The sequence below is a fragment of the Cnephaeus nilssonii genome (assembly GCF_951640355.1).
Source record: "Cnephaeus nilssonii genome assembly, chromosome: 13".
In the NCBI taxonomy this organism is placed as follows: Eukaryota; Metazoa; Chordata; class Mammalia; order Chiroptera; family Vespertilionidae; genus Cnephaeus; species Cnephaeus nilssonii.
In genome coordinates, this window is record NC_137084.1 from 250605 (window position 1) to 261253 (window position 10649).

Sequence of the window (10649 nt, forward strand, 5' to 3'; positions counted from 1 at the left end):
GGATGATGGATGGGTGGGTGGATGGATGGGTGGATGGGTGGATGGATGGATGATGGATGGGTGGATGGGTGGATGGGTGGATGGGTGGATGGATGGATGGGTGGGTGGGTGGGTGGATGGATGGGTGGGTGGATGGATGGATGGATAGATGGATGGATAGATGGATGGATAGATGGATGGGTGGGTGGGTGGATGGATGGGTGGGTGGATGGATGGATGGATAGATGGATGGATAGATGGATGGGTGGGTGGATGGATGGATGGATGGGTGGATGGATGGATGGATGGATGGATAGATGGATGGGTGGGTGGGTGGGTGGATGGATGGATGGATGGATGGATGGATGGAAGGATGAATGGACAGACAGACAGATAAGCACGCTGTCTCTCTGGAGAACCCTGACCAATAGGCAGGCTCAGGAAAGGCTTCCCTGAGAGGTGCTCTGGGGGGTTGTGAGCCAGGCAGGCGGTGGTGGCCAAACAGGGGTGTTGGTGACTCTTTGGGGTATTCAGGGAGGCGGGCTGGGCGAAGGCCTCTGTGGGTGGAGGTGGCTGAGTTTGGTGTGCAGGCCCTGGGTGAGGGCTGAGTTACCGCAGTGACGTGGACAGAAGGGAGGACAGGGGCCCAGTCTCCTGCAGCGTGACACCTGGGAGGGGATGGATCTGAGCTTGGATCATGACCTGAGAATGGGACAGCGGGAGTGACAACATACTAGGAAGTGGTGGGCACGGGGAGGTGAGAAGAGGAATGAGTCACTGGGAAAACAGCACTGCCTGCCAGTGCCCTGTGGCTGCCGTGACAAAGGACCACAGATGGAGCGGCTTAAAACAACACAGAGTCATTCTCTTGCGGTCTGGAGGCCAGGCATCCGAGATCGGCCTCCCAGGCTGAGACCAAGGTGCTGCCGGCCGGTCCTTCCGGAGGCTCCAGGGCAGACTCCCCCTTCCTGCCCTTCCCAGCTCCTGGGGATGCTGCATCCTGGGTGCGTGGCCCTGCCCGTGCCTCTCCGACTCTCCCCCGCCTGCCTCCTTTTCCCAGGGTCCCCTGTGAGTCCATGGAACCCACCGGGTCATCCAGGGTCCACAGCCTGATCTGCAAAGCCCTCTTTGCCCTGTGAGGTCACATGGACACAGGCTTGGGGGTCAGAACGTGGGTGCCCTTTGTCGACATAGAGAACATTGGGGTGAGGACAGGACTTCGGTTGGGGCCCAGAGCGTGGGCAGAGCCAGTGGCTGGACTTCGGAGAGAGGTGTCCCCAAGCACATAGTGCATCTGGGCAAAGTCAGGCCACGGCCCAGGGAGGGCGAGGGATGGAGTTAGCTGGCCAGGGCCTGGCCTGGCACCTGCACAACCGCCAGGGCAGGTGGGCGGGTGAGACGCAGGGGAGGGGCAGGCATCCGGAGCCCAGCGTTTGTCTGAGGGGCCTGTGACGGGGCCCCGGGCTGGGGACAGACACCGGGGCTGAGTGGAGGGGCTGGGGGAGGATGGGTGGGGGCAGGACTAGGGGAGGCTCGCAGGGCTGTGGGAGGGGAGGCCGTGGGGCTGGCTGAGTGAGCTGGGCCCCGGGCCGGGTGAGTTGCGGGGCTGCCTGGCCGTAGGGTCGGATTGCTCTGCAGAGTCACCGGGCGGGCTGGCTGGTGGCCGGTTTTGCGAGCGAGCAGGCTCGGTGAGTGCGGGAATTGAGCAATGCGGTGGCCTTGCCTAAGTGCTCCTGGGCCCTAAGTGTCCCACAGAACAAAGGCTCGGCTTGTGCTCAGCAGCTGGAGGCCCCTGGAGAGAAGGCACCACCCCCGCCTCTGCACTCACCTCACCCGCTGCGGCCACAGCTGACCTCGCTCCACTCCACACGCCGGGCCGGCCGGGCTGGGCCGGGCCACCTCGCCTCCGTGTCCCGCCTCGACCCAGAGAGGTCCTTGCAGAGCCACGGGGCAGGGGGTGCCCACATCGCTGGCCCCCAGAGGGCAGGGCCCTGCGACCCTGTCCCGGCCTCTTGGAGGGGGTGCAGAGGTGGGCCGGGTGAGCCCAGGGGAGGCCTCCACTCCCGGGAGAACCTGCTCTGCCTCGGCTCCCGGAACTGACCTTATCAGTCTCCCTGCAGCCTCCCCACCCTTCGCCCACGGCCACGGGCCACACGGGCCTGTTCCTAGGGGTGGGCCCATGGCTGGCAGTCCGTGCCCGCCGGCTCTCAGGGATGCCAGCTCCCCTGTGGCACCCAGCCCCTCCCGGGCAGCTGGATAAACGGGTTGGGGCCTGTGACGCCCCCCCTCTTTAGAGCAGTGACCAGAGGGGCGGGGAGAGGGGCGGGCGGGGCCCCATCAGTCTGGTCCTGGGCTGATAAGACACGACCTTCCCCAAGTGGCGGGAGCCGGGGGGGGGGGGGGGGGTGACCTCCCCTCAGCAGTCCACTTATCGTCTCAGTCTGTGGCCCCTCTTTTGGCCCGTAACCTTCGTTTATAAAAATATATATGTTTTGCCGAAACTGATTTGGCTCAGTAAATAGAGCGTCGGCCTGCGGACTCAAGGGTCCCAGGTTTGATTCCGGTCAAGGGCATGTACCTTGTTTTCGGGCACATCCCCAGTAGGGGGTGTGCAAGAGGCAGCTGATAGATGTTTCTCTCTCATTGATGTTTCTAACTCTCTATCCCTCTCTCTTCCTTTCTGTAAAAAATCAATAAAACATATTTAAAAAAATTTTTAAAAATATATATGTTTTTATTGATTTCGGAGAGGAAGGGAGAGGGAGAGAGAGAGAGAAACTTCAGTGATGAAAGAGAATCATCTATCAGCTGCCTCCTGCACGCCCCACATTGGGGATCGAGCCTGCAACCCGGGCATGTGCCCTGACCGGGAATTGAACCATGACCTCCTGGTTCATAGGTCAACGCTCAACCCCTGAGCCACGCCGGCCAAGCTGAATTCTCTTACTCATTTTTTGTAGGATCTGCAGTGATCACTCCTGTCTCATTCCTGATGTCGATGATTTGTATCTTCTCTCGTTTCTTTCTGAATAAATCTGTATAGATAGAGTTTCATTGGTTTTCTGTCTTCCACGCCATAGGTTTCTACTCCTACATCTCCTTCCTTCCCTCCCTCCCTCCTTCTTCCTTCCTTCCTTTCTTCCCTCCCTCCTCCCTCCTTTCTTCCCTCCTTCCTCTCACTGTAGATTTGATTTGTGTTTCTCTTTTCTGATTTCCCAGGGTGGCAGCCGAGGCAATTGATTTGAGAACTTCCTGCTGCTCGAATGTAAGCACCAGTGCAGCCACCCAACAGCGGCGTCCGTCTCACCCAGTTCTGGGCAGACCCAGAGGCCGAGGCCGGGTCCTGTCGGGGTAAGAAACACCAAACCTGCAGGGGATTTCTGTGTGTTCACTAGGGCCAAACTGACAACTGGGGAGTAAAATCTCTGCGGGTTGAGAAAACGCTCCCGAAAAGGGCAGTTTTGCAGTTTATGTTGAATTAGAATAAAAGCCGGAGGCCCGAGGGGGGTGGGGGTCACGTGAAATCCGTGGTGGTAGGTTAAGGGGGCGGGAGAAAGCAAAGTGGGGGAAGCTCTGGGATTGGATTAAGAGTAAACCTGAGCGGCCTGGCCGGTTTGGCTCAGTGGATAGAGTGTCAGCCTGTGGACTGAAGGATCCCGGTCAAGGGCATGTACTAGGTGTACCGGTTAATAATGCGGATTTTTTTCAATAGCTGGAGGTACACATATGTTGATATATATATGCAATTTGATATGTGTGCTATTTTGTTGTATTGACAAGAAGCTTCAAAATTTCATATGTCAAATTTTAGGAAGGTGTTAACATCATAGATATTTTTACACTTAAAAATGTCGAATTTTATGCCAAAAAAAAGAGCATTTGCGGGAGGTTTTAATTCATTCCTTTATTTTGAAGAAAAGTGCTGCTGAAAGTTATTGAATACTTGGGGAAGCTTATGGTGAACATGCTCCATCTCAAGATAATTGTGAACGCTGGTTTAAATGCTTTAAAAGTGATGATTTTGATGTGAAAGACAAAGAATGTCCAGTCAACCGAAAAAGTTTGAAGACCAACAATGACAAGCATTGTATGAAGATGCGTGTCAAACTCAAAAACAACTTGTAGAAAAATTAAACGTTGCTCAGCAAACAATTTCCAATTGTTTACAAGCAATGGGAAAGATTTTAAAGGAAGGAAAGTGGGTGCCACTTCAACTAAACGAAAGACAAATGGAAAACCGAAAAGTCATCAGTAAAATGTTGCTTCAACGGCATGAAAGAAAGTATTTTTTGCATCGAATTGTGACTGGAGATGAAAAGTGGATTTATTTTGAGAATCCCAAACATACAAAATCATGGGTTGATCCAGGTCAACCATCAACATCGACTGTAAGGCCAAATTGCTTTGGAAAGAAGACAATGCTCTGTGTTTGGTGGGATCAGGAAGGAGCGGTGTATTGTGAGCTTCTCAAACCAGGTGAAGCCATTAATACTGATCGCTACCGACAACAAATAATCAATTTGAACCACGCTTTGTTCATAAAACCACCAGAATGGGCCAGAAGACATGGCAAAGTAATTTTGCTTCATGATAACGCACCATCACACCCTTCAAAACCAGTTAAAGACACGTTAAAAGATCTTGCCTGGGAAGTATGAACCCACCCGCCATATTCACCAGACCTTGCTCCTTCAGATGACCACTTGTTCCGATCGATGGCACACGCACTTTCTGAGCAGCACTTCAAAACGGACGAAGAAGTGGAAAATGGGGTCTCTGAATGGTCTGCCTCAAAACAAGAAAAGTTCTATTGGGACGGTACCCACAAATTACCTGAAAGATAGGGGAAATGTGTAGCTAGCGATGGACATTACTTTGAACAAAGCACTTTTGATGTTTCTCTTGAAATTATCATGTTTTCTTTGATTACAAAATTCGCATTTTTAACGGGTATTCGCATTATTAACCGGTAAAGGTTCAATCTGCATTATTAACCAGTACACCTAGTACCTCGGTTACAGGCTCCTCCCTGGTCCGGACTCTGGTCTGGTCTCGTGCAGGAGGCAACCAATTGATGTGTTTCTCTCACATCGATGTTTCTCTCTGTCTTTCCCACTCTCTCTAAAAATCAACGGAAAAATATCCTCGGGTGAGGAGTAGCCACAGAAAGAGCACACCTGGAGGCACTTCTTTTCCGTGGTGGGCGCTTACTAACATTTCCTGCACGTGGAGACGGTGCACAGGGAGCAAGATAACAAGAGGGTGAAACCGCACAAGCAAGGGGTCCGGGTGCCGGTCAGTACCCGAGGCCAGTTACGAGCTCGTGCACGAGCGGGTCCCAGTCCTGCCGGCAGCACAGGAGAGCGGCAGGTCACCCACAAAAGGCTGCTCTGGCCCCACCATAGCCGCTGCTTCTATGGGCAGGACAGGGACTCCCTGGGGCAGCCGGCACAGGGAGCACGAACGGGTGCGATGGCCACAGGTCACGGGCCATGTGGGCGGACTCCATCGTGTGGGCAGCAAGGCGGTGAATCTTCCCCGGATCCTGGGCCGGAGGAGAGGGGCCACGTTCCAAGTTTGACTCCCAGGTCCCCGGGGTGTACAACTCCCAGCGGGTCAGCATGTGCCTTCTCTGATCAGAGCAAAGCCATCGCGGTTAACCGAGCAGGATTGATATGTCTGAGAACGGCAGCCAGTCCCCAGTCTTCTGTTTCTGCCCCTGCCCGGGGGGTCGGGGGGGTTGGTCAGGGGGGCTGTCTGACATCTCAAAGGCATGTTGTCGCCGAGGCACGGGGCAGGAGACCGACCCTCTTACGGTGGCAGAGGCTGATTTGTGGAGGAGACTGCAGGCCTCGCGCGCGGGACTTCCTCCCGGGGAGTCGTTAGTTCGCACCCTCCTGTGTGGTTCCTTCTGGTCTCTGAGTGGCGGCCCGCCCTGCAGGCCTCCCGGAGCCTGTGGGGTGTCGTGCGTGGCCCCTTTGGCATCCACGGTTCTTGGCTGAGGCTGAAATGCCGGGAGCGGCGGGCTGCCCCCTCCCCTGGCGCCCAGGCTGCTCCTCAGGGTGATCCTGTGGACGGAGAGCCGGTCCCGCCTCCTGGGATGAGGGGGTGTTTTCCTGGTGCTGTGGGTACGTTCCTCTCAGCTTCTTGCTCCAGGGCCCCTCCAGGGTTCCTCCGTCTCCGTGACCAAGCACCTCTTTTTTCAGTCTTTTTTAAAAAAATACATTTTTATTGATGTCAGAGAGGAAGGGGGAGGGAGGGAGAGAGAAACATCAGTGAGGAGAGAGAATCATGGATCGGCTGCCTCCTGCACGCCCTACACTGCGGATGGAGCCCACCACCCGAGCATGCGTCCTGACCGGGATCGAACCCTGACCTCCTGGTTCACACGCTGGCCGGGCTGCGTGCGTCGTAGTGGAGAGCCTTGTTAACAGAAGCAGCGCAGCCTTCGTCTGGAGCTGATCTTTCCCTCCGGCGAGGCCAGGCCCTCCTGGGGACTCTGCCAGCCCCTGTGAGCGCCCAGCTTCCCACCGTTGGGTTGAGCGCGAGTGTTCCCAGTGCTGGGAGCTCTGAGGGTCTCTCCCTCCGCTCTCTCTGGCGGTCTGTCCCCATTTCAGTGTGGTTTCCCCCGTGCATTCATCCATCCGAGCAGCTGGAAACTTGCGAGGGACCCTCCCGGTGCCTGGGGCTCTCCCAGCGGCTCTGCCCACCCTGGGACCCACCATGTGACCTCCAGTGTGTGACCTCCAGCGTGTGACCTCCACCGTGTGACCTCCAGCATGTGACCTCCACTGTGTGACCTCCGTGTGACCTCCAATGTGTGACCTCCAGCGTGTGACCTCCCTAGGCTCCCAGGTTGGCTTAGCTCAGCCGACTGTCAGGCGCCACCTGCGTCTGGACCCTCTCCAGGCAGATGGGTGCACCCCCACCCTCTCATCATCCCCTCACCCAGGGACCCCTACCCTGCTGCCGATGTCCACACGTGTTTTATTTCTCACACATTCCCGTTGGTTTCGGGATGGATGTGGGGAAGCAGCCGTCTCCCAGATGTTTCTCTTCCTGCTCTCACTTCCTCAGGAGGTTTTGAAGTTTCGGCCACAACTCTTCTGAGAACAAAGACCCCGGCATCTGCCCGGCTCCACCCCCGGGCCTCGGAGATTTACGGGCAGCGAGCACAGGAGATGGGCTCTCACGGAGGAGCCGGCAACGGCCCAGCAGGTGGACGGCACGTGTCGGAGCAGGAGGCATGGATCCCAGCGGGGCCTGGGGCCCACGTCCACCTCGATGCATCCTGAGTGGCTCCCCATCCCCCGCCAGGACCTCCTCAGCCTGAGGGAGGAGGAGTGTGGCAGCCGTGGGCCTGGGTGAGTCTGTCCCCTGGACCGAGCGGCAGCGGCTCCCGGCGGCGGCCCTAGGAAAGGAGAGCGTTGTGTCTGCGACATCACGCGGCACAGACCAGGCTTCCTGGGGTGCCGTGACCCCGATCTCGGGCTGAGAGGCCAGTGGTGAGACCCGCTCCCCTCTCCCTGGACCCGGGGGGACTCACAGGATAGACAGCTCCTCGTGGGAGCCAGCAGACTCTGGACGCATTTGCAGGGTTTATTTTGGTGGGTGTGTTTTAATACATTTGTGTTGATTTCAGAGAGGAAGGGAGAGGGAGAGAGAAACATCCGTGATGAGAGAGAATGCTGCCTCCTGTGAGCCCCCCACTGGGGATCGAGCCTGCAACTCGGGCTTGTGTCCTGACCAGGAATCGAACCGTGATCTTCTGGTTCATAGGTCAACGCTCAGCCACTGAGCCATGCCGGCCGGCCGGCACGTTGGTGTTTCGAGTGAGAGCTGGCAGATTCGGTGTGGCTGTGAGGGAAGGGAGGGCAGGGCTGCCCCTGGCAGAGCGGGACGTCGGAGGGCAGAGGGCACCTGTGAGGACAGAGGCCGGTGGGTGGTCAGGATGTGGGAGCCGCCTATCTGTGGCATTCAAAGCCACGGGAATAAATCAGTTTCCTGGGGCGGAGCCGGAAGAGCAGGCGGGCTGAGGCGGGTGGCGTTCACCCTGGGGGGCGGGGAGGGAGGGAGGAGGAAAATTGCAAATTAATTCACAGCTGGGGAGATGAGTTACCTCGTACCCCACGCGACATCGCTCAGATAGACCCACGATTTAACAATAGAACGTGGAATTTGAAAGAATTCGCTGATGGTGGGGGACAGGGCAGCGGACGGCTGAGAGGGAGGCTCTGGAGCCAGAGGCCCGGCTCGCATGTGCCGGTGGTCGCCCGTCGGGATAAGTACTGTCGGGCCTGACGCACCCTGTGGCGAATGCACCCTAAAGTGCCCCCGAGAGTCACCCGTTACCCAGCATCCTCCCCTTCAGCGTGGTCGGCGCCTATGACTTGCTTCTCACCAAGAGACGAGGGCAGCCGGCCGGCGCGGCTCAGGGGTGAGCGTCGACCTATGAACCAGGAGGTCACGGTTCGATTCCCAGTCAGGGCACATGCCCGGGTTGCAGGCTTGATCCCCAGTGTGGGGCATGCAGGAGGCAGCCGAGCCATGATTCTCTCTCATCACTGATGTTTCTATCTCTCTCTCCCTCTCCCTTCTTCTCTGAAGTCAGTAAAAACTTAAAAAAAGAAAGGAAGAAAGAAAAAGAGACGAGGGCAAAAATGACGGTGATGTGCGGCCCCTCATCTGGATGTGAGTGAGTCCAGGAGGGCTTCCTGGTAGAGGTGACCTTCAGGCCGGCCCTTCTCTGCAGACATCTGCTGTCCGTCACCACCTCGAGGGAGCCGCAGACCAGGACTCTGCAACTAACTGTGTGGAAATGAACTCGCCAACACCCTGCCTGGACCCCCTGCTGGGTGGGGCGTCCCAGCGAGGACCCGGCCCTGCTCTCCCCAGCTCAGCCTGGGTGGTGGGCCGAGGACCTGCTGAGTCACACCGGATGCCGGACGCCAAAATGCCTTCCAGCCTCTGGTCACTGCTGCACGGCCGTAGGAAAGGACTCTACACACAGGGGCTATATTTAGATAAATGCCTGAACTCACAAGTTCTTGATGAGCGGTATACACGTGTGAGAGTCAGCATTTCCCCTTGTTCCGGATTTGTGCTGTGGGGCACCGAGGAGGGGAATTCTTAGAAATAAATGCTGAGGAAAGGCCAGATTGGGGAAATTGTCGATTTGTAAGCCCAGGTGAACTGGTGGCTCCAGGACCGTGGTTCGGGGGGGGAGGGGGCGGTGGTGGGGGGTGATTCTGTCTCGCAAGGACAGACGGCAATGTCTGGAGACATTTCTTTTTTTTAAATATGTTTTTCTTGATTTCAGAGAGGAAGGGAGAGCGAGAGAGATAGAAACATCCATGATGAGAGAGAATCGTGGATCGGCTGCCTTCTGCACGCCCCCCACTGGGGATCGAGCCCGCAACCCGGGCGTGTGCCCTGACCGGGAATCGAGCCGTTGACGCTCAACCACTGAGCCACGCTGGCCGGGCTGGAGACGTTTCTGATGACTGTGACAGGTGCTCCCAGCACTGGCACCGGGGGGCGGGGCTGCAGACAGATGCCCTACCGGGCCCAGGAGGTCCCCGCCAGCAGGATGGGCTGTGGTGGGCGACCTAAGGTGACCCCGGGCCTCCCTCCCATGCTCACCCCTTCCTGGCACCCTCTCCACCCGGTGTGTGTGCCCCGCTCCTCGCCCAGAGCCTGGCGACGGGGCTGAGCGCCCCCTGTGCTGAGGGGACACCTTGGAAGATGCCGGATCCACTCCCCCTGCTGGCTGCTGCGTGACCTGCGGGTGGGGAGGCCTGTGACAGGGACCGTGGCCTGGAGGAGGTGAGGACCCCGCTCTGCAACCACGAGGAACTGAGTCCCGCCCACAGCTCGCGGGAGCTCGAATAGCGCTGTCCCCAGTCCAGGCTCAGCTGGGTGCTCTGGAGACCCGGCCCTAGCCTGCAGGGGCCAGCGGGCTGTTCCTGGACCGCCCACCCCAAGCCCAGAGGGTAATAGACGTGTGTTGTTTTACGCCACCAGTCTGTGCCAGTTTGCCACACAGTAAACATACCCGGGCCCCAGATGCCAGGTGTGCCGGGTGAGAGCCAGAGGGCGGATGGTCTGGGCCCTGCAGGGCGCGGTCTCTGCCACGGCTCCTGGGCCCGACGTGGCGCTGGTTTCTGTGCATGAAACAGACGAGCCACGGGACACGTCAGGCCGCAGTGCCGAAGGACAGGGTCGGGGGCCTGCGGCTCTGCTCAGGGCCTGGCCGCCGTGGGCTCCGGGCAGGTCACCTGCGCCCGTCCAGGCCGCACGGGATTCAGTGTCTGTGGCTACGGCACTGAGGGTCCCACTTACTGCTGGCTGTCAGCGCCCCCCACGCAGCCCCACCGTCAGCCGCGGGGACACCTCCCTCACCTCAGACGCTCACACTGAATCCCACCGACGTCCTCGTCGGACTCCAGCTGAGGAAGGAAGCTGCTTTCCAAGCCTCATGTGATGGGAGTCAGCCACCCCGACTGTTATTTTATTTTATTAAAAATACATTTTTATTGATTTCAGAGAGGAAGGGAGAGGGAGAGGGAGAGACAGAGACCTCAATGATGATTCGTGCACAGTGAAAGGAAATTAATTAGAAGAAATATTTCAGAGGCCGGGGAGGGACCACGGGAGCGCTCCAGGGCGTG

At 57.8% G+C, this 10649-nt stretch overlaps 1 long non-coding RNA gene across 3 annotated transcripts; it reads left to right on the top strand.

Annotated features, from left to right (window-relative positions):
- Nucleotides 1-311: 311 nt before the first annotated feature.
- On the top strand, nucleotides 312-9094 carry LOC307109201. 3 transcript variants are annotated; one of them, XR_013814393.1, is made up of 4 exons: nucleotides 312-2008; nucleotides 3199-6834; nucleotides 7057-7343; nucleotides 8587-9094. It is a non-coding gene; the product is annotated as an uncharacterized lncRNA (long non-coding RNA). The 3 variants fall into 3 exon arrangements; XR_013814392.1 differs by having other exon boundaries at nucleotides 3199-7343; XR_013814394.1 differs by having other exon boundaries at nucleotides 312-1667; nucleotides 3199-7343.
- The last annotated feature ends 1555 nt before the right edge of the window (nucleotides 9095-10649 follow it).